Source organism: Elgaria multicarinata, chromosome 9 (assembly GCF_023053635.1).
Source record: "Elgaria multicarinata webbii isolate HBS135686 ecotype San Diego chromosome 9, rElgMul1.1.pri, whole genome shotgun sequence".
Lineage (NCBI taxonomy): Eukaryota > Metazoa > Chordata > Lepidosauria > Squamata > Anguidae > Elgaria > Elgaria multicarinata.
In genome coordinates this window covers 38,511,972-38,539,406 of record NC_086179.1, presented here as the reverse complement: position 1 = coordinate 38,539,406, position 27,435 = coordinate 38,511,972, and the positions used below count along the sequence as shown (strand labels likewise).

General features: G+C 42.6%; 1 protein-coding gene across 3 annotated transcripts in view; it reads left to right on the top strand.

Annotated features, from left to right (window-relative positions):
• TCF20 (transcription factor 20) overlaps window positions 1-27,435 on the top strand; it is a 202,793-nt gene that overhangs the window by 109,064 nt on the left and 66,294 nt on the right. Inside the window, exon 1 of one of the 3 annotated variants that reach the window (XM_063133634.1) lies at window positions 20,064-20,104. The exons of the other annotated variants lie outside the window; for them this stretch is intronic. The gene's annotated coding sequence lies outside the window, so the exon portion shown is untranslated. Of the gene's footprint in view, window positions 1-20,063; window positions 20,105-27,435 lie in introns of those variants that run through there. 3 annotated transcript variants of the gene reach the window in all.

Below are 27,435 nucleotides of genomic sequence, written 5' to 3'. Positions count from 1 at the left end.
ATTAAACTCTTTTGAGAGAGTATAACAAAAGAGTTGTTTGCATTAGTTATTTTGTTAAGCTAGAGGAAAGAGCATTTATGGTGGAAAGGGGGATTGCCAGAGTGGGAGGAGAAAATATGGCATGATTGGCAGGTGACTGCTAGCTTCTAAAGAATGACAGCGACTGCAGCTTCTCCAGTCTCAGTTGTATACTGCACTGCAGGTACTAAGCTAAGAGGGGGGACATGGAAAAGACATATCAAGGTTGGTGAAGGATGTGGGTGAAGGAAGGGTGCTGATTGAGGGTTGTTGCATGTTCCTGAATTGGGTCCTAATGCTTTTCATAGTGATATGTTTGGTTTTTCCAAACTGTTGTTCATTCATAAAGAACAAAAAGGACTGCTTTCCAAAATATTACAATATTCTACAATCACTGCAATGCCTCAAAAGTGCTTTACTAGATTATTCTGCAGCTGTTGCCCCACGATTCAATCCTGAGCATGTTTACCTGGAAATAATTTTACTGGGGGGAAATGAGACTTTTTGCTGAATTGACAGTTTTAGGACTAAAATGGGGAAGAGAATTTGTCCATATGTTTAGATTCTTGTTGCATTGTTGTATTTTAATTGAGAAATGCCCTTTTTATTCCCCTTTCATTCATATATTACAAGTTCCCTTCTGTTTCAAATGAGATTTCACCATTCTTTGGGGCTCTGGAGGGCATCCCTTCCCCTCTCTCTGAAACTTGTAGACAGGGCGAATGTTGTACTTCATGGGGAGGGCCTGACCATATCTCCCAGACTGGCTCTGCCTGAAGGCAGAGCTCTATTTTTCTGCCTTGCCCTCCCACCCCTCCCAACATGTCCTAGACAGGGGTTGAGGGCTTTTTATTTCACTTAGCTGAGGAGAGGAGAGGACCAGATCGATGCTGGAGCCTTGACCTAGCCCAGCCCAGGTGGATCTCTGGTGTGGCAACCACAGCAGTGCACAGCACCAGTTTGTCTCACCTGGCCCCAGTGGACCAACTGGAGGCCATGGGATCATTCACAGCCAGAAGCGGGTGAGTAGGCTTGTTGCGCATCCCTGCCGCTCCCCTCATCACAAGGCATGTAATGCTTCCCTCACCTTGGGGTGATTCTGGACACCGCGGAATTCAAAAGGTTGCTGATGGAAGAAAGATGTTGCACGTTCCAATATCTAACCTCAGTGGTAGTTTAAACTCGACACGTTGACTTCATGCAACTCAACCAGCTTGTGGGTATGATTGTCTCCACCTCAACACCACAGCTATGTGTGAACATACCTGCCAGGCTCAGGCACATATTCAAATAGTGGATGGAACCTGTGAAACTGCTATGAGGAGTTTCTTTAAAGCAGCCTTCCAAGATTGTCATCATGAACCTCTTCAGCTGGGAAACACAGCTGGAGAGGGCCCTAGCTCAAGCCAGTTGGATAGCATCAGAGAGAACCACGAGCATAAACTGGTTGGAACTAAGGGCGATCCACCTAGCCCTCCTCTCATTCAGATCCCAAGTCCAGGGAGCACACAGAGGAGGGAGCTCCTCTGACTTCCTCTGTTCCAGAAGTCATTGTGGGTAGTTTCCTGGGTTGTGCTAGCAAACACTAGTTTCCCATTGCATTAGTGGGCATTCCTGCCAGTGCAATGTGTACAGAGTTGATGGATTGCCAGCATTGGATACTGCCCTCTGAGTGATAATCAGTTATCTTTTCTTACATTATACTGGGTGAGTTTGTTATGTGATTGGTGTGGGACATTGGAAGATGCCTTATACCAGGTCATACTATTTATCCATCTATTCCGGTATTGACTACTTTGTTTGGCAGTAGGGCAAGGGCTTCCCCATCATTTGTTCCCCATCCTTTGAAGTGGACTGTATCTGGGACTTTCTGCATGCAAAGCAAGTGTTTCATCACTGAACTCTGGTCCCTCCCTTGAATATTATTGAAAGGAGAGAAATCTCTCTTCTTTTTCAATAACTCAAGTTACCTGGTTCCTTGCCAAATCATTCCAGATTTTTGGCAAACCTGAAAATTACAATCTTTAAGGGAACAACAATATGAGATGCAGGAGATCTCTGATCAACATCATGTTTGTCTGTTGTTGTTTTTTTAGGAAGTTAAAAAAGCAGTCAGAGGAGGGAGGTCCAATTGGATTGGGGCCACAGTGCTCTGGAAGGCAAATTAACCTTTCTGCCCATATCATTTTCCTAATCTAAATCCCCCTTGAAAGTTGATGTGTACCCTGTAGTGGAAAACCTATAGATGCCAGTGTCTTGTTGCAGAAAGCAAAAGAGTTAACCCCCCTCCCTCAGCGTTGCAGTTCCAATCTGATTTCTGCACACACACGGCAAGCAGCTGTTTTTAACATTAAAAATCTGTGGGAGATCCTGATTGTATATCTCTGACATCTATTTGGATCCTAACCTGCACAATTTGAGCCATAGAATGTCAGTTTCCTTGAGTGAGAATTGGATTTGATCAATTGTTCTGCTGAGGTGAGAGAAAGGACACACTGGCTGGTCAGGGAAAGGAGGACTTCTTGGAGATCACATACCACCTGGAAAGAAAAGCTGCGAGGGGCAGATTGGTGTCAGCTATTAGTCAGAGGGCCAACAACTGCTAGACATTTGCCTTCCTCTCCTTCCAAAAGGATTCATTAGTTGTCCTGTGGCTGCAGAGATGAGGGAAAAGATGTTCTGGTCTCAGTCACTGGCCAGAGGAAGAAGGGCTACTGGGGAGGCAGCAGCACCTTTCTTCAGAGAGTGGAAGGCTTTTTACTTTGTCTTTCTTTTAGATGTAAAACTAAATACCTGTTATACTTTATAGTTAAAAGTACTCTGTAGAGAGCTGGTCATTTCTGTTTGGGAAGTACTGAGTAATCTTACTATATATGTGTTACTTTTAACTTAAGCTTTACATGTGTCAAACTTGGCACCAAGAATTGGAAGACATGTAAAGTGTATATATTGGCAGACTTGATCTCAAGCATAATTCCAGTGTCCTCACCCTTTAAGACTTCCTTTTTCATTGCTTATGAAAGCACCCCCCTGCCTCCCTTTTCTGAATCTGATGTTGTTTGCTGTCAGGTCTTGGGAAGGTTCTGAACTTTATTTTTGCCTTATATTTTACTCTGTGGCAAGTCTGGTAGAAGGGTACTGGACAGGTACTAAAAAGAAATACCTGGTTTTCTTTACAGATAGGTATATTTGGGGCCCTTATTTATTCATCCTGGTGGTCTAACTGGGAGCAATCATGGTTAACCACTCTGACTTTTTAGTTTCACTGATTCTGTTTTTTCCAGTAGGACTGCTCCCCCTTCTCTCTTCTTGTTAATAATCTCCCAATACCCAAAAGCAAACCTTTAGAAAATACATGTGTAAGAAAGGGAGGCTAGGGAGTGCAATTAATATTCTTGGAATGTAACATCCGCAGCATGCATACACTGAGTGGAATATTAGAGCTATTAGTGATGAGAGTCTATGCAAAATCTAGGTGGAGAATACAATGTGATTAATCTGCCTCTAAGCAGCAGCCTTTGGGCTTTGGGAATTCTGTAGCACGTCCAGATTTTTTTTTTTAAAAAAATTACCTTTCTACACCAACAAAACAACTGCTGTATGTAAACAGACATTCATTTGCCTTTGCTCTGTCTTGTTGAATTTATATAAGACCTAGAATGTAGGCTCTGACTCCTATGTAACATTTTGCATAAGAATAGCAAGGGTTACTTTGTAGCCTGGCCAGATTCCAAATTGGGCAATTGTATTTCAGGTCAATTTCTAAAGCATCTCTGCTCTAGTTTTGGTTGGATCAATCTCCACCCTCAGCATAACATAGAATGTTTGCTGTACTGCCTCATTGGCTTTAGTTGGCTATATGTGCTCTGGGACCAAGCAATAAAGATTTCCTTACAGTAAAAGAAAATTAATACTGTGCTCAGGAATAACATAGCTATTTTGTAGTATCTTGCATTTGTAGTTTTTTTTTTTTTTGCAGTATCTTGCATTTGATTTATTTTGCATAAGGTTATCATGTTCCTATCATAACTTGCTCTAGTTATGTCATTAGATGCCACTTGCCCCCACCTCCGCCCCTTCTGACAGCCCTCTCTACCCCATCTCTTTCCCTATGACTTAAGTAGCTTGACCTTATAGCCCAAATATGTTAGTGGTCCCTATCGCAGCACAGTGTCATTACAATACTTTCCACCTTTACCAGCAAAATCAAGACCTAACATACCAGAACAGTCTTGATGGTCACTCCCATAGCATATGTAGCAACTCTGCTGCCACCCAGCATTGTGCACTGATGATGCCCACTACCTAAGCCATGTGCAAAAGGCTTCTATCAACACAGCAGTGGTATGATAACTCCATGATTTCCCTTGCATCTTCCACAGTAAGCCGGTGTGCACCAGTTCCTGGGGAACATGGGTGGGAGGGTGCTGTTGAACCATGTCTTGCTTTGTTGGTCCCTGGTCCACAGCTGGTTGGCCACTGTGTGAACAGAGTGCTGGACTAAATGGACCCACGGTCTGATCCCGCATGGCACTTCTTATGTCCTTATACACAACGTATAGTCATGCAGACAAGAATATTCTCACAGTGCTTTTCCTTGCACAACTGTATGGTGCTGTAGGGCAACAACAACCTCCAGCCACACGTTCTAGGCCTCCTCTCAAGACAGCAGCTCAAATCCTTTGGCAGCCCATATGGCAGCTGCTTGCTAACCACCACTTTTTGGCAGGCAAACAGCCAGGGCAAGACTGTAAAAGAAGGATTGACATTCCAATCATAATAAGCAGCCGAACCATAGACCACTGGATGAAGGCTTGCATGGAGAATCCATGCCCAGGGGAAGGGTTGATGTGTGAAGAATGGTCTTATACTTTAGCTGCCAGAACTCTCCACATAATACAAGCATATGGCTATCCATGTGATGGGAACAAACATTTTGCACGACATAAGGCTCCAGGCACAAGGAAGAAGGGAAGCTGCAGAAGCAAGCTCACAGACACCAGGTACCATCAGGAGCTGCCTGGTTGCTCGGTGGAAAAGAGCAGCACCATGGAAGTATTGAGTTCTGCCCTGGGGAGATATTGAGGTAATCTCCTTAAAACAAACACCTTTTAACACCTGCTGGTATAGTAATGTGATTCCCCCACAAAAGTGTATATAAAATCAGGACCTCCCTATCCATACAACAATTCCCCAACCACATAGCCATGGCTGCAGAAAGGGCAAGGCAAATAATGGGGCCTTGTTAAGTATCCTTGCAGCCCATCCAGGACAGGCCAATCTCTTGTGGATTGACCTGTATAGACCAGATCTGTATGGAGCTGTAGTGTAGTCATGGATACAAGGGTTGACCTTTACGTTAAAAGATAATGTGAGCCACTACTTTCCAAACACATCTATGTGTTTTTTTAATCTTTTCCAGACACATTTGTAATAGTTTCCCAAACTTTAGTGTTTAGTGGTGAGGCCCTTGAATATGTGGTATGATCAAGCCAAAGTTGAACTTCCAGATTAGAGTTCCATCTGATTGACCCATTTCAAAACATAATCACAGAAGAAACAGAGAAAATTATATGCAATGATCTTTCATTTCATTAACAAGCTGTTTGAAAGATAACATCTGCCTTTGAACAAGAAAACACTTCTGTTGATCTTTGTCTCCAGCTTTGATCCACAATCTGTTTTTAAGATTGGCTATTCTCCAGGGGATTGTTTAGTGATACCCTTGAGCCCAATATTTTTTCAAAAAAGTATTTTCCATACCTATGGGTTGGCAGATCATCAATAAGATTATAATGTTGCCTTATGCCCTGATGTATAAGGCAACATTAGGTAACCTGTAGGTAAGCATGGCAAATACTATAAAGGATAATTCCACCATAGTGGGTTAAACAATATGCAACCCTTGAGAACTCCCTGTAACTGTGGAGGAATTCAGACACTGGGATATTCATGTGATAAAGCAAGTGTCTACTAGTGCTTGCTACAGATTTTTGTGGGCTCTTGGCACAGGGTATCCATGCCCACCTCTCCGGTCACAGCTTCCTTCCTTTGCAGCTGTTTCTAACATTGCAGCTGTTCTCTCAAACTCTGCGTAGAGAAGCATGTGTACATTTGAAATGTAGTGTCATGTAGATTACATGGGTTAGATACAGAGCAGCTAGACTGAGCACTTTCAGCAAAAAAACACAAACACTGCACCATACATTTCAGGAGTCTTAAGGCTACCATTAATGGCATCTCTGTACCCAGAATAAGAAACAGATGAGGCTTGTGATGGTTCAGAATTAGTCTTCAACTTGCTAGCCTGTCTCAGTGGCAGTGATATCTGTACCTCTCGGAGAGCAGTACTTGCCACTACCACTGAGTGAAATCTGATGCTGCTACCTACCATACTGGTCTCTTATGCCTCATAGTGTGAACCTCACTGAGGTCATCTGGGTTGGCCTTGTCTTCCTGCCTCTATGGTGGATTTTGCTGGTTGGTTTAAATCAGTTCTGATCTAACAAGTTCATTTCCTCCTCACCATTCTTTCTTCAGCTCAACTTCCTTTTAGGATTTTCAGACACTAACAGGGCCCCTGTATTTTTAAATGTTGCACAGTAGACAGAATGGGCCTGTTTAGATTATTGTGATGGGAAAAGAAGTCATTGTGGCTTCTGCCCCTGTGCATGCTGTGTGTACAACCACTATTTGAATAACCCCCTGCAATGCAGTGCGGGTTGGAGTGTTGTCTGGCAATGCCTGACAAAAATATCAGTAAGAAAGCATACCTAGTGAATCCACAGAGAGAAGTAAACACACCAATCTCCACGTGGTTTCCAAAACTTCAATCAAGAGATTGGGCATTACTACAGATTAGAGAACCTGAATCTAAAACTGTTGTCTTATTTTTACTTTATCCTTCCTTCAGAAAGCACTGGGTAGTGTACACGGTATACTTTTAGACTCTACATTTTTATTGACACAACAACCCTGTGAGGTAGGTTAGCCTGAGAGACTGACTGACCCAATGTTACCAAGTAAGCATTGTAGCTCAGTTGGTATTTGAACTTGTGCCTCCCTAGTCTGTCCAACATTAGCCACTATAGTACATTGGCTCTTCAAAATGCATCAAGAATACACCAAAACGCTTCCAGAGGCAACCTATTATATCCTGCACACTATTATCCCTACACTGGAGTGAGCTATATGTAGGGATGTCAGCGAAATCAGAAATGCAGACATGCAGACCATGTATTTACTTTTTGAAAATGTATGCAAATTTAGTCATATGAAAATATGAACATTGTATATAGTGTTTTTTAAAAATAAAATAAACGTGTTTTATACTTCTTTATTCTCTTTTCAGCCCCCACTGTATAGCATTCTGTTTTTATGTGCTCTGCTCACTGATTAAAAAGAAATAGACAAAAAGCAAGACTGATGATATTGAGAAATAGGGCAAAATGAGAAGGTAAAGGAAAGCGAATGAGTTAGAGAATAGAAGAAAAGTTTGAGAACGAGAGAGAGAGAGAGAAAAGAAAGAAGGACCTAGGTGAGGATTAAGTCATATGAAGGAGGATTAGAGAATGGAGATGAAAGACTGGATGGTGGTTATGAAAGGTTTAAAAGGGTGAAGAGAGGCTAAAGGTTGAGTAGGGAAAGAAAGGATTTTTAAATGGACAAGAATGAAAAACAGGAAGGGCAGAGAAATTGGATGAGGGCAAGCAAGAGATTGTCCACATATCACTACCTCCTTTTCTTTCTCCCCTGGGAGTGAATTTTGAATGAGGAGGTGCCAACCATTTATCCCCAGCAAATAGGAGGCCCAGAGATTCTTGTGATGTTGCAGAGGGGTTTTGGGGCGATGATTTCACATGTCCTAATGGGAGGAGTGCCTAGCAGCAATGAACCACAATTCTCTCATCCTCTTTTTAGCCCCATCAGCACTGACTGAGCTAACAGGAGCACAAGAGTTGCTTTCTCTGTTTCCTCCTCCAGACAGCCCTTCCATTCACAGAGATTGCCTCAGAGGTGCCTGCACTAACACATGGGCCTTAGGGGTAAGAACATATGAGCCATGCTGGATCAGACCAAGGATCCAACTCATCCAGCATTCTGTTCCCACAGTGGCCAACCAACTGTCCACAGGAAAACCACAAGCAGCTCACGAGTGCAACAGCACCTTCCTACCCATGTTCCTCAGCAACTGGTGTGCATAGGCATACTACCTCTGTTACTGGAGGTAGCATATACCCAACAGGACTAGTAGCTATTGATAGCCTTATCCTCCATGATCCATTTCCTGGTGGGAAAAGCACCAGAGGGAGCAGAGCGGCTACTGTTGCTAAACCCTTGTGCCTAAGGAAGCATGAGTGAGCCACGTGATGCTTTCTCCTGCAGGTGTCCTTCCCATCAGGAAGTGGGAGATTGTCTCAGAGCTAGATTCCATGGAGGGGAAAAGGTGGGATATAAAGGTAATAAATAAATAATCTACCATATCATATTGGGAAAGGTGCCTGAAGGAGGAATAGGAACAGAGTTGTGTTGTAAATTATATCTGCTGCTGCCCAGGAGAGAGGGTGGTGGAAATAACTATGAACCAGCATGTGAAGACAATTCTGATTTAATAACTCAAGAGTCCTCCTACCAGAGACCCAATGTTTGGTCTGAGGAAAAAATCAGTTTTCACTGAAATATACTGAACAGACTCTCTTCAAGGATTCCTCTATGAAAGCCAATTTCAGTGTATTTCTGGAATGATAAATAAGCACTGCCTTTAGAAAGGCAATGGAGAAGCCTCTTATCCAAGCCAAGTAACTGCACGTAGTGGTTGTTAGGCCATCAGAAATGTCAACAGCAGGCCTGTCTGTGCCTGAACTATTTCAATGTGTTCTGAAATGTTAGACCAACTTTCTTACTGAGATGTTTGCATGTGATCTTGGTGTCTAACAGTGTTCTCATGAAATGAATGGATTAGAGGTGGAACATTTGAGGGTTGGCTATCTGATTTGATATCCAAAAGCAGATGCTGTTCTGGACATACCTGTGAAGAGTCAGGTGCACCTCTGTGCTGGCAGGTAATTTTATGCTGGAGGAGTCTTGTGTAAAGTGAGATATAGATTTTATTCTGCTTTCAGTAGTACTAAACTGAAAACAAACAGATGGCCCTGGGACTCATATGACTAAGAGCACGTTAATATCCCTAATGTCTCTGACAGAGCCTTCTGAGGCATGGCCCCAGCTGTAGCACAATTGGTAAGAATCAAGCTTTGTGTTGGGGGAAAGTGAGTACTAACATTCTGTATCTGTACTTACTTGGTCTTCACCGGCCCCTCATGTTCACTAAGTGGTATGTGTAAATGAGGAAGTGGGACAAGCAGAATAACTTTGCCTGAGAGATTTCCTCAAACCTGCCTCTTGAATCATTGTGAAATGGATGCAAGCTTAAGTAACATCATATTTGGGAGACAAAAGCAATAACTTCAGTATATTGCAGCTAAAAATTATCCAACATGTGAAGCCAGATTCTGCCATTCTGGTGCAAGTATAATCATGTACATTTTTTACTATTGATCTGATACGTAAATCACCTTTGACTAGACACAAAGTCCTTTCAACAGACACTGTTGCACTTTATTTGTAATAAAACCCATTTTATGTTAAGCCTGGGCTCTCCAGTGGGGGTATGCATGGACACCTTGCTTGGTAATCACCAAGGCTCCCTGCCCCTTCTGATTTTTATTTTATTTCTTAAGGTTTTAAAAATTAATGCTGCAAAGTGAAGCACTGCCATCCAGTGCCAATTTATTGGGTTCAAATGAATGTTTTTTCTGTTCTAGAGCTCAGATCCCATCTCTGCCTTGTACTTAGGTTCTTCGATGAGTTCATTTTCTGTTAGTCTCACCAATTAGCCTTCTGGGAAATGAGTGTTTTGTGATCAGCCATGCCCACCATGGTAGCCATTTTATGAATAGGCAAGCCTCCACCATGGCAGTCTTTTTATGAGAATGCCCACAATGCTCAAAATTTCAAAGGTGCCTACTAACCCCAAACATTTGAGGTCCCGTGTTAAGCAGTGTACTAATTACAAAATGAGTAAAAGGAAAGGCGTGATGGGGTAATGAAATATTGACATGTAGTCTGAGAGGAAGGTAATTTGGACCACTCAGACAGCTGTTTCAAAAGTCTCCCAAGCATCATTTTGTCTTAGAAAATGTAGTCCCTGTTCACTTTATTTCTGCAGTTATACGATCCAGAAACATTTTGGTTGGGATTCTCAAGAGACTGAAAGATTCATTTGGATTTCTGTAGTGAAATGCAAACTTAATGTTTCATAGTGTGATCAGACATCAGTAAGATACGCACAGAAGTCCTCTGGACAGTGATAGGGAAAAGTACATTCCCCACAGGACCATTTTAACTGATGCTGAGAGGCCAGCATCTTAGAAGCATACTCGTGCTTCTAGGCTTACATTTTCGCTGCCCAATGCGTATTGCCTTGGTAAGGAAAGGATCGGATCATTTCAGATTGTCTGTTCCATCATACCAGTGTTTTATTACATTCTCGTCATGCCTGGTTTGCCGTTTTGCAGCGCAGTACTCACATGACATCATGCCTGTCCTGCAGTCACTCCACCTCTTCCCTTCCATTTTCTGTGTTTTCCTAGAGCAGGAAAAGTCTGGTTTATTTCCTCCATGCGGGATTAAAGTGCCCTTCCACCCCTGTGTATTGCCATCCTTGTGCTATGTCTTTTGTTGGGGGCATTTGCTTTGAAGGGGGGTCTTGATGATGAAAGAGGAGGGCAGGGCGGTTCTCCCCCTCTAGCACACCATGTTGAATGAATGGCTTGTGCGGACTTAGTTGAATGGACTTTTGCAGCTCCAACTCCACTCTCATTGCCTGCAGAAATGGCAGCCAGCTGATGAAATGTTAAATCACTCTACAACAAAGCCAGAGTGTGGGGGGAGGTGCACGTCCATCACAATGTCCATCAATGACAAGAACCAATGAACTGGAGAGGGAAGGAGAAGGGGCGGGGTGGGGCAGGATGGAGTGGTAGAGCAAAAAAACAAAAGGAGATTTTGCCAGTACAGTGGTGATACAACAAACACACATGAAAGGCACCATTAGCTTGATGCGCTAATGAAACGTAGGTGGAGATCATGGAGGCAAACCAGGAAAAAAAAGTAGGCATGATGGAGCCCATTGAAAAAATGAACTGCTTGTCAATGTTGATGAGGGCCCTGCTATGTGTAAGGTGCATGGCAGTTCCACTTTCCCCTCCAAGGACCTGGTTCACCAGTAGGAAAGGAACTGATTTTAGGGGAAAGAAGTAGGCAGGCAGGCATTGTTTTTCAATAAACTCAAAGGAATGTTCTGTTAGGGAAGCAAAAGATAAAAAAGAAGGAAATCAGGCATTCAACCCTGATCTTAATTTTATTTATTTATTACATTTTTATACTGCCCAATAGCTGAAGCTCTCTGGGCGGTTCACAAAAATTAATTTTCTGTTGTGTTCCTCATATCTCAGATTAGAGAGCTTTTATATATCACAAAGTGAACTAGCTGTTGTGGTTTATAACATCTTATTCCAGGCCTGGTATGTCTCCTTATGTAGTGAATGCAGGTGGGTCACAATGACATACTTTCTCCCCTCTTGCTTCAAGCAGAACCTTAAGACACGGCCAGAGTTTTTTGTTCAAGTATTACATAAGCAGGTACTGGAAACAATGTCCCTTAAAGTTGCAATGCAGTGTAATAAAAGAAGATTTCATAAGACCATGTCTTTACTTGCTAATTATTAACATAATTGAAATGACTGGTAACCTGTGTCCTTTTCAGATTACATTACCACATGCTTCGTATTCTCATCTGTCACTATGCTTCTTGTGTATTTCATGATTTACTGTCACATCAGGTTGTTGTACATCTTCTGTCACATCATTGTCAAAGGACTGTGGCAGAGAATGCTCCCATCTTTGCTTTCTGTGTGCATGTTTTTTTGCCCATTGTCCCACCTCAATTGCTTAAAGATGTGAACTGTACAAGATCACTTACATCTCCATGTTCCAGGTAAAAAATGTTACAAGAGCACCATGGCAAAATGTGGGGGTAAGGGATTTGCAGGTATGGGTCCTTTTGGGGAAATTTTAGCTTTTCACTGTGTGAGAATGCTTATGAGCAAGTGTAATGCACACAGTGCTGAACTATGGGTGAGAAGGGGCAGATTGGCGATTGCTCTTAATGAATATGAATAACATTATCTTGTAGATAAAACAAAAGTGAACACAATCAATTATTTAAGAATGAATAAACAAAACAAAACCCACAGAAATAACCCAACCAACCCCAAATCCCTGTTAACTATATGGCAAGTGTGCCATAGTTGTCTTTCCCTAGTTGAATAACAGTTAATCCCTGGCATAAAAAATCTTTCTTTCCATTAGTTCTGTTGCCCATGTTCACTCTTCCTCTGTTTTCCCATTTTTTTATACTTTACACTTTCCCCTCTTTTCTTATCTTCCAACTTCTTCTCTTTAGCTTCCCGTTCTTAGCATTTATTTTCCTCCAGCTGTTATCTCCACTTTTTCTCAATCTTCTATGCCTCGCCTTCACTTCACGTACCTACTCTTACGACATCAGAGAAGGTATGCTCATGTGGCTTATGAGGCCATACCTCATGTTATGTCTAAAAACGTATGCCAGCAGTGATTGAAAAATTATTCTCAGCATCTGTAGAATCCCTATGCAACATTGCCAATAGACAGGAATGATTGGTATTGTAGCCCAACAACATCTGGGGACCCAAGTTTTAGAAGCACTGGTCTACAGAATGCTTAGCTGAAAGTTAGGTAGTGCTTTCTGCTGAAGAGATTAGTAGCTTCATCCCACGTACCTACTTCCCTTGGATTATCGCCGTAGCGCTAAGCTTTCACGGTTGTTGTTTTTCCCACCGGGCGACAACAATCCTTTACATATCAGGAAGTGAGTTTAAGGGGGGAAATGTAAAAAAATCATTAAAAATCAATGGATGACCCAATTTAATTCAAATTCTGTATGCTTAAAGCTTTCCCAAATATCTATTACTGTGCCAATTTTGGTGTCTTTATCTTTAAAGCTTACGCAGATGTAAGCATTTCTTTAAAATCCTGCTCCTGCACCCCAGTGGCAGCTCGGAAGATACGCTCAAAATGTAGGGGCTAAATACGGTGAATCTTTTGCTTTATTGCACAATTAAGGCAGGATGCATGGGAGTACTTCACAATCAAAGCAGATTATAAAGTGGAAAACTTCTGAGTCCTTTGCATGCAATTCACAGTGATTGCACAGTATAATGCTGGTGTGATAAAGATCTAGATGTGAATGAAAGTTGTTGCAAAATTGGCACCATAAAAGATAAAAGGAAAGCTTTTTTTCTCCTTCTCTTGGACCAAGAAGAGCCAGGGCCTCCTTTCCTTTCCTAGAAGGGCTGGGAAATTCTGGACAGTATCCAACAACAATGTCATTCCACTTACGTAAATTCCATTGCACTAGTGTAAGGAATCTTTAGTGCAACTCCAATGGCATTATCTTGCATGGTGGGCTTTTCAGGGAATCCTGTTGTGCAAGCTACAACTACTGGAGTTCTGCTAGAGGCCCCTTCTGCTAAAACAATATAATTTGCATTTGCGGACTGACATTGTTGGATACTGACCGAAGTCTAATACAGTGGGATCACAGCTGTCTTCTTACAAATGCATGGTATCAAATATGCTGATCTTCATCTTTCTGTCACCCCTTCTTAGAACCAATCTCCTCCCCATAGTTGTAGATGTGCATTCCGTGGACATTTTTCTTAACCAATGGAAGAAAAGTATTCAGAGGATTAGGAATCCAAGTCTATATTTATTGTGATAGGCAGATAATAAATGCTACCCCCACCTCTTCCAAAGGAAAACCAAAAGGTTAAAAATGTACATAGCGAATGTTAAGGAACTGAACCCCACCCCCTCCCTCGGGGATATTTCAGGGAAGGAGCAGCAGCGCTGCCTATCTGGTTCTAGAAAGCTGACAGGAGTGATTCTTACATTCACATTGGTCATGATCTTCATAGGAGGCTATATTATCTCCATTTCACCGAGGAGCAGTTTGTGTGAAATAGCTATCAAATATGTAAAAATTAAACTTACCATGCTTTTTTTTTATAAATGTGCTTTTCTAAGGGCCAATCTAAACCTTACTTTGCTGACAAGTTTGTAGCGTCTAACACAGTTTTGAGTTGCTATTCTTTCAAACAAACAACTCCACTTCAAGGTGAAATCAGATGTGATAAAATTGCCTGAGATAAGTGTGCCACATCAGTCACAGAATGAATTGGCCCTCAAGGATTCTCTCTGGGTTTGTAAATTTCTGTGATCTCTCATTCCTTGATTAACTACACTTGATGGCTTTTAGCAGAAGGTGTGAATTGCCCACATTAGAAACTATTCTGTCTGAGGTGATATGAAGACTCTTATATATACTTTTTTGATCTGTGTTGACTCTTTCATACATGCAAGTCATCTGTCATTTGATATTTCAGTTATGATGTTTCAAACATGTGTGAACAGGATCTCTGACATGGTAACTTAATTATTTCATATGGAGACTATTTTATACAAATTACTTCACATGTGAAACTGATGAGGATTGTATCATATCAAAAACAAATGTAAGAATTGATCCCTTGCTGCAGTAGCTGTGGCAGAAAAATACATTTCCCCAGAATTTGTTCTATAAAGGCATCTGTAAAATTTGTTTGAAAAACATAGCAATACAGCAAGAGGATTATATTTTACAATTCATCCCTAAACAGTAAAATATATGACAGAACCTCAGAGAGTATTCCTAAAGGATGATGTAATCCACCTCACTATATGGAAGCATTTTTTTTAAAAAAATATCTTGTTCTTATTGGAGTTAATTGGCAAAGTCAAGTTGAAGTTATGATGCAGCATTATAAAGTGAGCACTTGACAGATTCAACAGGTGAAGAGTAATAATAAAACATACCTACCTTATAATAGTCCCATGTGTTGCTGCCATGAGAATGGGTCATTGGAGTTGTTTAGAAAACAAATTCTCCTGGTTTGCTTTTTTTAATTTATTTTTAGTTGTACTGGTAAACACCCTTATGGTACTGAGAATATGTACCAGAACAGAATAGCTCAAATGGATTCAGTAAAGGACATTGCCAGGTGTGCATCCTTGTACATCCACAAACAAGTAAACAGATAATTAGAAATGATTTCTCACTACTAATGTCTTTAGTGGGACTAGATCAACTGAAACCCTTGCCTTTGGCTTAACTGGTGAACTAGGTAGGGAACTAAAGCCCCACCCGCAATGAACAGAAATACTTTCAGCCATCTCTGCAGTTTCTCAGCCGGCATTTCCAACAGACGTTGTCAGGCATACAAGCATATCTGGCAACCATAGAGTCCAGAAGATCCCTTTTTAAACAAACTGAGATTTGGGGAAAGCTTAATTTTATGTAAATCTCTGAAGTCCCACATATAGGCCTTAGCTAAACCTAACTTTTATTCCATAACGGAGGAGGGACGATCCCGTGATGTGATTATTGCGGGATCTTATTTACACATGAGGGTGACAACTTCAGCAGGAGAGGCATCGCGCCTGACATTTAAAATATTTTTTTAAGCAACAGGAGCAATTTCCCCGCTACCCACCCACCGATGGGCGAAGCTCCCTTGCGCTGGAGCTGGGTCAACTCGTGGCAACGGACCACACATTCTGTGGTCTTGGGCTCAGCCTAAGACCACAGAAAAACCAGGCCCAAAGTGTAGGGTTCTATCTTGGGGCAAGGGAGGGATCATCCCTCCCTGATCCCGGGATCCCCTGTGCATCATGTGGATGCACAGGGGTGATCCCTGGGTTCACCCCAAGATAAAGCCCCATCTAGCTAAGGCCATAGTTTCTACACTTGCATAGAACATATGTATGACTGCACAGATGAGCACTAGAACACTAGTTACAGATCAGCAATTTCCCTAGAAAATAGATTTCCCAAACTTTTGTACATACACCATTTTACTACTTTGTGTTTTTTTATCTAATAAACACCAATGGGAAAGAAAGAAAATGGTGGTGGTGTATTTAGTACAAGTGATCATATGCTCCTGTGAGAGGAGCTTGAATGCTACACTTGCCTATGGCAAAAATAAAAATAAAATGATGGTCAGTGACAGGTCATATTCACATTTCTGTCATTGCATCTTCTAAAAAGAATAAGAAAGAAATTATCATTATCCTAATTAAATTGCCACATTTCTAGCAACTATCATTCAGATTAAAATAGCATTTTTTTCTGAATACTATAATGCATCCATATTCATAGATTCACTCTTCCTCCCATTAGAGGAACAAAATTTGTTCTTCGTGCCATTGTAAAAATGTGCTTAGGTGGGAGGAAGGGTTGTGTTGAGGCTTGGAAGGCCCTGACTTGCCTGGGGGCATCCCTACAAAAATATGCATCTTTTAAACGCACAAGCCAACCAATCTCAAACCATGTTAATATGGTATTTCAACATCACTTGGTAAGAGACAATAAAAACTATATGATTCCTATATGAGAAAATTAATAGAGATAATAAATAACTTGTATGATGTTCTTCTCATTATCCACTCTTAGGAACTGCCAATTTCTTTTTAAAATAGTAATCTGGTATCTAAGTGTTCTCTTCTATCATACTCTTCCCATTTCACCAGTGAGTGGGATCAAGGTTACCACCACTTGTCAGTTATGGATTGTTTTATATAGCCAAAGTATTTTGGAAGTATCTAACCCCTTTCTCTGGAATTGCCACCATTTCTCCATTCACTTTGTACAGAAAACTTAGGCAGTATCAAATCATTCTAGCCCAGTGTCATCTGTGTTGGCCATTGGTGCTTTTTCAGGCCTGACTTGTGGTGACTTTTTGAGGAGTGTGTGTGTGTGTGTGTGTGTGTGTGTGTGTGTTTAAAATGCAATTATAGCACAAGTCTGTCCCTTACAGACAGGCAAAGTGTTATTGAGGTTTATCAAGGCTTCTTTGGCTTTAATCAAAATATTCTTGTTTGCAGGTCCTGCCCACTTATTACTTTGGGGTTCATCAGACAAGCGTTTTATCGCACACTCGCTGCTGCCCACTCACAGCTTTTCACATGTCCTTTAGACAACACTGTCTACCTCCTGTGCGTCTCCTGTTTCTTCTTCCCATGACAAAATAGACCCCAAAAACCCAACTTTTTTTTTTTTTTTGAAATGGAATGTGCCGCCATTTCCTGCTTTGCGCAGGAAAAGTGGCACAATAAAAACGGCCCCTGAATGGGGCCGTTTGTTTACTTCCTCTTTCTTCTCCAGGAAGAAAGAGGAAGTATTGTGGGACAGGACTGGGGGCGAAGAAGCGATGGTACGGGACCGTGATCTCCCCCCCTCCCCCGGTCTGATGGAGCTCTTTGTCTTGCAGTAGATACACCACCCACTGGAGGATTAGTGATATGTAGCCTCTTAATTGTCTCAATGTCTGTTTCTATTCTCTGTGTGTGGTTTAAAATGCAATCCTATACATATCTATCAAGAATTAAGTCTTACTGAGTTCAGTGGGAATGACTTTGAGGTAAATGTTTGGAGCCTTAATCAATGTAACTTGAGCAACAAGGCAAAATGGTAATGGGCCACTGAAATTTGGTGTCACTGTCAAATTTCTGCTGCAAATCACAATTCCCCCCCCCCCCCGTTGTGATAGTGACATATGTTGGTTCACACTAACACCATGTCATTAGCACTAGCGCTGGGACACCATTGGATAGTACCCCCAGTAATTCATATGCCCCCCTGCATGAGAGCAAAAACTGATATTGGGTTCATTAAGAGAGGCTATTCAATTAGTCATCATTCATTCTCCATGCATAATTAATAGGAAGCAGTAAAATGTGCAGGACCTGCAAACAGGAAACCTAACATTGAAAAGGACTTTGTTGCTTGTGAATAAACATTATCTTCATGGGATAAGTAATTTCTAGATAATTTAGCAGTATATAAAGAGCTACATGGAGCCTCAGCTTTAATTCCCTGTCCAAATAATTACAGAAGGGCAGTGACACAGCACAACCAAAGAGCTGTGCTGCAGAATCAACCTTAGGATCTGGCTGTAAAAAAATACTAGAATGCATTTTATAAGAATTGGCATTCGAAAGTTTTGATTTCCCAGGCCAGTAAACATCTATAATAGTTTGGAACTGATCAGAACTGACCAGACTAGATTTGACCTGATCACTGTCCTCTTAGGACATAGATATACACCGTGTCTTCTTTGTTCTTGGAAATTTGCTTTGGATGGTGCCATACTTAATTTATAATGACATGAATTCCCCTCTTTATCTTCTTCAAAGGCACTACTTAGAATGCGCTTGCCATTAGAAGACAGTTGGGTGGCAACAATATGCAGAGCCTTCTTACTTGTGACACCTTGACTGTGGAATCTTTACCTTTCATTCACTCAGTGCTCTTCTTGGTGATTTTATATGCCAGTTAAAATGATGCTGTGATCTTTTAATGGAGTGAAGGATCTTTTTAAGACTGCAGCCCCAAATAAACCTGGAAGGAAATCCTATTGAACACAGTGGGACTTACTTCTTAGTAGACATGTGTACAGTTGTGGGCTTGGACATATTTTAAGCTTTTTTTGATGCTGTTGTTCTTGCTGTTTTTATTGTAGTATTGCTATTGTGTGATTACTTTTAAAGTGTAAAGAAGTAGTGCTGTAATGAAAATTCTGGTTAAAAGATTGGCAAAAGGCCATCCATCCTGTTCAGGATTTTAAAATGATAGGGAGAAGAGTCCCAGTGCATATTCTCTAGATCTGCACGTTTTTCTCTTCATTGAATGGGAAAACTAGAAAAGAACACTTCCTTCATTCCCCTTCAAATTCAAAAGGTATTAATTTTCTAAAACATTTTTAAACATCTTATTTTCCAGTGAAACTTTAGGCAGGATGGCTATGATCCTATGCTGTATAGAGTCATTAAATATTCCTGGAAGATGCTCTTGCTTCTGTTTTCCTGCTAAGCATCAGTGCCACTTGATTGCTGGCCAATGCAAGAATGCCACTTAGTAATAAATAGTACGGTGAAGCTACATTTTTTGTCCTTGGCTCAGTCCCTCTGCTTCTCCTGTTGAGCAGGTAGAAATGAGGACAAATGCCCCTTGCGGCCTTTTCTAGTCCTAGGCCCTCCTGCAGCAATATAATTCAGCATCCCAGTATGTGAATGTCTGTCAGCCCTTCTAGTGAAATAAGCAAATTGTATTTATTGCTTCTTTGACCTTCATCATGTAATCAACATTTGGTGTTATACGAGTGCTATTCATATTGCTTCTGCACAGCTCTGCCAATGCAGCCTATTCTAGACCTCTAGCATGTTCTGCTGTTGCAATTTCCTCCCATGACCCCTCCCTATTTCTACCCTCAATCCTTCGCACCCGCAGCGCATCCTGATCTTGACTGCCAATCTGGTCTTGAAAGCGTTATGTCAGTACTATGAAGAGGGGGGAGGGGTACATGGGCACAAAAATACATTTTCCTTACTTAGCTGGAGGGGCTGCTTCTTCCCCGTTTCCCTCTCAGTCCATCCTACAAGCTTATTTTGTTAAGAGTAAACTTTATTTTAATATCAAAATGAGATAATATGGATTTTTAAAGAATTGTATTCCCTTTCAGGAGCCTTTCTCCTTGTGATCCCTTTGTTACTCTTGCAGATATGTGTTTGAATGAGAGCCTTTCCCTCCTCCCCTTCTCTCTCTCTCTCTCCTCTCTCTCTTTTATCCTCCCTGCTCCATCCTGCAGTGAAGTCACAATCCAGTGTTTGTAGACTCCATGTGATGTCACAGAGGCAGCCTTGTGACTTCACTTGCAGGCTTAAACAGAAGGTGCAGACCGGGCTTGGAGAAGAGGGGAAGAGAAAAAAATTTAAAGCCCCCCTTCCTATCCCCCCCCCTCGTTATAAAACCAGTAGCTGAGATAAATCGGAAGGGGGTGGGGAGAAGCAGCAGGAAAAAAAAGCTGAGAATGATGCCTGAAAGCAGGTACAGTAGAATTGGCTCTATGTCTGTGTTCTTCTTGAAAGTTCCAAGGCCAGATCGTGCAGACCACACGCGCGCGCGTGTGTGTGTGGTGGTGGTGGTGGTGATGGTGTGTGTGTATGTGTGCCAGCCACCCAGTGACGCTCTGGCTGTACGGTGCATTCGGCGGTAGTGTGTGTGTGCGTGTGCATGCGGGGAGGGAAGCAGTGAGCGATGGCAGGCGAGGGGCAGGCGAGCCGCTTCAGACCATTTCTCAGAGGCACGCAGCTGGAGTCCTATTGGGCTGGCCGCGGCGAGCCTCTTTCTTGTCCATTTCAAAAGGCCCCAGCTGCTCGCGGCGCTCTGCAGTCTGTCTTGCGGCTTTGCATATGTGACATAAATGGGTTATTGGGTTGTTTGTGCGCCTCTTAGGCGGCGGCGGTTGCTGCTGCTGTGTTTCGCTCGCTCGCTCGCTCGCTTTTGCTTTGCAGGTTACCGGGGGCGGGGGTTAAGGCAGCCTGGTATTTAAATGTGGCGTAGGCGCAAGGAAAGGGAGAAAGGTAGGGCCTCAGGGTCACATTCCCAGAGGCTCCTGTGTGTGGGGGCGACGATTTCCTGGGAGAAAAATCTCTCCGTCTTTTGAACTGCCGACATCACAATGGCAATGCGGATGCAGCCGCAGCGGCAGCCAGGCAGCAGCGCCTCCCCACTCCCAACCCCCCCCCCCCCGCAATCTCGGGGTGGCGGTGGTGTGTTTGCTTCAGCTTTCCCGCCCCTCCCTGCCTCCCTCCGTCCCTGCCAGTCTCTTTGGCGACGTTCTTCGTGCCATTTGTCTCGAGGTGGGGTTTTGTTGTGCAGGGGCGGCGAACGGAGAGCGCGCCCTAAGCCCTGTGCTATAATCGGGCTCGCGTGAGGGAACCAAACGGAGGCAATTAAGCGGCGAGACGAGGCGAGGCGAGGGCTTTGCTCTTTCGGGGCTGCCGAGGAAGCCGTCATTTTGTGTTCGCGGCTGCGTCTGGCAGAGGAAGGATGGCGGGGAGAGCACAACGCTGGAGGATGTGTGACATTGTGTTGTCTCTCTGTACTTGTTAAATGCACACTCCAGCGGGAGGGGAGGGGAGGGGAGGGGAGGGGAGCCCGCGCAGAGGTGGGTGGGGGGCGGACTTCAAAGGCACTCTGCAGGGAAAGGGGGTCCTGCTGGAGAGGACTCTGTGCTCTCAGCCACATCCACGGAGAGGCTCGCTGACAAAAGATGGGTGGGTGTCCTTCTGTCTTTAAAACGAAGGACTGGAGACAGTATTGCTGATTGTAGCGCAGATTTACCCCTTACCCCTTGTCAGCCTGATGACCAGGAGTGCCTCTGCCCTTTTACTTCCGTGCTTTTGCTGAGAGAGGGGTGCAGGGCGCTGTGCTGCATTGATCTTAACCAAACTCTAGAATCTCCAGGAGGCACATTTCTCACTTTAGCTCACCTTTGCCGCTGGCTGATTTTCCTTTCATACCTGGCACACCTCTGTTTCCAGTATATTTGGATGGAACCTGAAGCAAAGGGAACTTCTGTCATTACTGGCCTGATTTGTGGAGGCCAAATGTTTGTCATTCATTGTGCAGACCGATTGCCTAGATAGAAACATTTCCAGTGGCTGATACCCAACAAAACAAGAGGTCTTGTGCTGGTTCTCAACCCTGCCTGGAAGCCATATCCTGTAACCCTGATGTTAGCCCTAGCTGTGTGAATCCTGGGAAGAGTCATTGTGGGGGAGGAAAGAGCCATTATAAACAAAGTGTTCTGTGGCATAAGCTTTCATGAGCCAGTATCCATTTTGAGCTCCATCACACATGCTTCTTTTTTCTGGTATGCACCCGTGATTTCCACCTCTGTTTCATTAGTGCATCGAGCACCAGTCACTTTCACATTCATATATTGTTGAGCTATTTTGCCTTGTTTACCTTTTCACCTACTTCCTCATATCACCCCCCACCACCCTGCCCTTTCTCCTTCTCCCTCCAGTTCATTGGTTCTTGTGGTTGATGGACATTCTGATGGATGTGGACACCTTCCCCCACCCTCTTTCAGGTTTTGTTGTCTAAAGTTTAACAATTTAGCATTTCATTGGCTGGGCACCTTGTACAGCAAGCAAAAAAAGAGAGGAAAGTTGAAACAGGTGGATGATAGAGCAATGAGAGTGGGGTTGGAGCAGTGAACGTCTGTTCAACTGACTCAGAACACTGGAGGAGAACTGCTCCCACCCACCCCTCTTTCATCAGCAAGACTGCCTTTCAATGCACATGCCCCCACAAAGGGACGTTCTGCAACATAGCGTGAGGACGGCAATATGTGGGGACAGAAGGGTGGTTTTATCCCACATGGAGAAAAAATGCCACACTTTCCCTGCCCTAGAAAAACACAGTAGGGGAAGAGGTGAGATGTCTGCAGCACAGGGACAACATCGTGTGAGGGTCTTGGGGCAAAACAGTAAACAAGGCAGGACGACAGTGTGATAAAATGCTGGTGTGATGAGCTCTTTGTCAGATGGATGTGGTGGTGGAATAGTTAAGGCTGAATTGGGCACTCTGCTCAAATCCTTACTCAGCTGTGAGGTTCACAGGCTGCGCCTTGGGCAAGTCACTTTCTCTGAACCTAACCTTCTCTCACAAGGTAGCTGTGAGGCTAAATCATTTCTCTGAACTCCTTTGAGGGAAAATGGGATAAAAATGTCACCAACAGAAGCTCTTTCTCTCTGCTCAGACACACTTTATAGTTGCATATTCCAAGGTTGAGCCATGCCATTCAATAAACAGTCTCTCAGGCAAATCCCAGATGAGCCTTTGCTGTAACTTATTTTTCAGTGGTTAAGCTAAGATTTGAGAGTTGCAAAGTTCTCACCTCTTCTAGTACATGCAGAACCTACATTTTTGTCTGATTTATGAGACAGCCCTATAGTGGCGCAGAGCGGTAAAGCAGCAGTTTCTGCAGCTGAAACTCTCCCCTTCCATCCTCCCGAGGTCTGTAAAATAAGTACTCAGTTAGCTGGGGGAAAGGTAATAATGGCTGGGGAAGGCAACGGCAAACCACCCTGCTATAAGGCCTGCCAAGAAAACGTCAGCGAAAGCTGGTGTCCCTCCAAGAGTCAGTAATGACTCAGTGCTTGCACGAGAGGTTCCTTCCCTTCCCTTTAGTCTTGCTGTGCTGATGACTACTACATCAGAGCTAATAACGACATAATGTCCTCATAGCCCTGTGTGCATGCAACAACAAAGTGAGAAGCACAGGGGAAAATGTCCCAGTTAATTCCATTACCCACCAATTATGTGGTTGTTTGCTGATGACATCCTCACATTGGCTATGCAGGAAAGTGCATGGCGAGTGCATAGTGATGGCTAAATCAGCTAACTCAGTATGCATATGCCCTCCACACAGAGTACACAGGCAGCCAGAAAAATACCACAGTGCCTTTCCCAGTGCAGGTCATCATGTTGTGGGAACAATTCCCAAGAAAACAATAAATAGAATACTCGACTCAACACAGTTGTATTAGTGTCTGTGTGTGGAGAACAAGGTTGTTGTTGTTTTTTGTGTGTGTATGTTTTGCAAGTGAGATGACCATATGGACAAAGAAAAAAGGAAACCAAGACCAACTGCATGAGTTCCTTATTAGTTTGGTGGGAAAGAACACTGCAAGAAGAAACATAAGATATGGGCTTATACCCTGCCACAAGAAGATATTGAAGTGATTACTACAAGGCAAAACCTATCTTTTGGGTGATCTACCAGCAACAATATTTTTAGATGCAAAGGAGGGATAGCAGCATTAGCACCCCAAAGCAACTGCTTAACCATAGAGCTCCAGGAGCACACAGAAGTGAGACTCATTTGTTAATTATCCATTTTTCTTTAATTGCTGACATCCATGATTTAAATGGAGTTCTTTCTCTTGTGCTATTGCACAATAGAAGGAAGAAATAAAACTTTTTAAAACGAATTAAAACCCCAGGTGTTGGAGCACTCTGTAGTGGAAACTGCTGCTTCCAGGAGCCATTTTAAATTGACCAAACAACACTCCAGCAGAACCCAGTTTCAAACAATGAAACCCTAGACTTTGATTATTTCTCCTCCCACTCCCATTCCAATAAAATTGCAGTTGTGTTTGTACAAGAGTTTATTTTTGTTGAAACTTATTTTCTTTAGGGAAACAGGTCAGGGTTTTCTTTCTTTATTATAAAAATCTGGAATTCCTACTGGAAGGCAAGAGGAGCAGAACCTAAGGGATATCTGATGGGCAAAATAATAACAAAATGGAACTGGGGAATGTGATCATCCTTACTCATAACTTGTATTGAAAAATGGGTCATGACTGTTCAGCTGCAGTACTGATAATTGGAGTGCAGTATTTAAGGTTGCCTACAAAGGTAGTACTCCTCATTGCCCTCAGCAATGCTTATCTGCACTTTAGGGCCCAACAACCCCCCTATTCAACTTGCATACTTACCTGTGTGTGTGTGTGGGTATCTGCTATTGCCTGTGGAGTAAAGGAATCAGCACACATTTCTCTATATTTGAGTGGGGAGGAAAAGGTACTATGTGGTTGTGGGTATTAAGTATTCACATTGGTTTTAGGTACAATGACCATATGGAAAGGAGGACAGGGCTCCAGTGTCTTTAAGGGAATTTCAGCAGGTGTCATTTGTATGTATGCAGCACCTGGTGAAATTCCCTCTTCATCACCATAGTTAAAGCTGCAGGAGCCTCCCCTTTTTTGTATCTGGTTACTCATAGCTGGAGTGACTGAATAGAAAAGAGGGCACGGCTCTTGCAGCTTTAACAGAAGAGGGAATTTCACCAGGTCTTCATGCATACAAATGACACCTGCTGAAATTCCCTTTTCTATGCAACTGTTAAAGATACAGGAGCCCTGTCCTTTCCATATAGTCAACCCTACTCAAGGAGGCCCTTCCACAGCTTAACTGTGTTGGATGTCTTGTTCTTGCAGTTCCAACTACAGCAGTGGTATTTCAGTTCCCAGTGAGTGTTTGCATCTAGAGTCTTAAAGCAGACCATCTGTTTGTGTTTTGAGGAGATGCATTAAGAGTATATCCTTTCCATTTTGTTGTGAGTCTTAGCTGTTTGTTGCTTGTGCAAAGTGCCCTTTCGCCCATTATCAAGTTCCTACTTTAGTGCTCTAAATTCTATGGACATGAGGGCAAGCCATTGTAGTTCTATGCAACAGACCTTGATGTGTGAAATCCAAGTTCCCTGACTGGTTCGTTCATTGGAGATCTGCAGTGATCAGCTGCAGAATTAGTTAGAAGCTACCCTCAACCAGTGATGGAAAGAGATGAGATTGTTGAGCAGGTTTATGGAACTTGAGAGCCCTGGGAAGTTTTAAAGTTACACTACTTCTTTTTTAGGCACAATGTTAAGTCATTGCAAAGAGTGAGAATAAACACAATAAGCATAGGTTTAAGCTCTGCTCCTCCCTTACTGCACCCTAGCTGTGCCTACTTTATGACCTTGACTTGCCAATGCTCCAACATGAGACAGCCTACCCGAATCCATTTCCTTCCAGATGTTTGGACTATAACTCCCTGTATTCCTTACAAATGGCCATGCTAGCTGGGGCTGATGGGAACTGAACCCCAAAACATCTGGAGGGTACCAGGTTGGGATAAGGGGTCTTCCGCAAAAATTATTACTGCACAATTGTATTTTTTTTAACTGCTGGCATAGGATTGTGTTCTATTGATTGATGCAAAAAGGCTCAGGAGCAGTCCTATGTTTTCCAATGGGTATAATTTGAGCATAGGATCTCCCTGCAAGGGAAGCTAATGCCATATTGACTAGTCCTTAGTGAAGAGTACCTCATCTTTTAAGCATCTGGCTGTTGACAAGGCTGACGTTTATATGGGGACCTTTATGATTAGAAGAGAGTTGCTGGGTCATCTAGCTCAACCTCCTAATTTAAGGCAGGTTATTTGATAGTTCTGACACCCATAGCTGATACTGTCCACCATTTACTTGAAAGCTCAAAGGAAGAAGGTCTTGCTTTCTCTTTAGAGAGTGTATTCCACTGATGAAATACTGTTAAGATTTTACACAGAGTTTTTAACTGAAACCCATCTTTCTGCAGTTACAGTGAACATTTGTTCACCTCCCAACCGAAATGCTCTTTTTATTCCTTGGATACTATCAACATTACATATTCCCCCTTTTATTTTTCTTCTAGAAAAAAACTACTCCTGCAACCTTTCCCCATACTTTCCTTATAGTTATCTATAACTACCCTCAGAATTTTTTTCACTTTGTCAACCTTCAAATCAAAGTTAAACACAGTAGAAAAAAAATAAGGTCTTACCAGTGCTGAATTATTATTTCTCAGGTCTTTGGGCAGTTTCACATGTTCTTAATATGAACATTAAGCCTACATTGACTAGAGTACATTCAATTTAAAAATAGCTCTCTTCCATTTTCTTACCTGCTCTAACAACATCTGCTGGATTTTACTCTGTCATGTGTGAAAATGCCTTTTGATTCGAATACTTTGTTAATGCTAATATCGTATTGGTTTCTGCATTGCAGCATCATGTTAGCAACTTATGTATCCATCCTAAACCCCAGATCATTGTGTTAATTTTGCTGCCTAGACCAGTCTTTTGCATATGTACATTTTTTCCAGCTTATCTCTCACACACATGCACACACTTACAAAACTCTGCAGCCTGCCCATGTTCCAGACTATCTTGAGTGATGGATCTGGTATGGGACTTTTGCTTATACCAGTGGTATTCTGACACTGGTCTAGCATTTATCCTTCTGTTTGCTAATCCCATTTTATTTATTTTTTGTACTTGGTGTTCCACTCAACTTACTGAAAATTTTGTTTCTTCCCTCCTTTTAAATGGATTGGCAGCTAGAAAGAAAAAACCAGGCCACTCTTTGGCTGAGTTCAGACGACACCCTAATCAATGGGGGGGGGGGGGGATAGGAACAGAATGGGAAACAACCTTGATCATTTTAGTTGCCCTTCCCCCCCCTTCCCCAGTGCTTCAGTAACATTTTTTTAGGTGTGGTGACCATAACTGTACACAGTATTCTAGATGTAATTGCACCATAGAGTTGTATAAGGGCAGTATGATATTGGCAGTTTTTTCTCTCAATTCCTTTTCTAATAATGCCTAACATAGAGTTTGCCTTCTTTACAGTGGCTGCACACTGGGCTGACATTTTCATCAAGCTATTCACCACAGACCCTAGGGCTGAGTTTGGACAACATGCTAATCAACGGTGTGCGTGTGTATAATAGGAACAAAATGGAAGTCAACCGTTGATTAGCATGTCATCCAAACTCAGCCTAGGT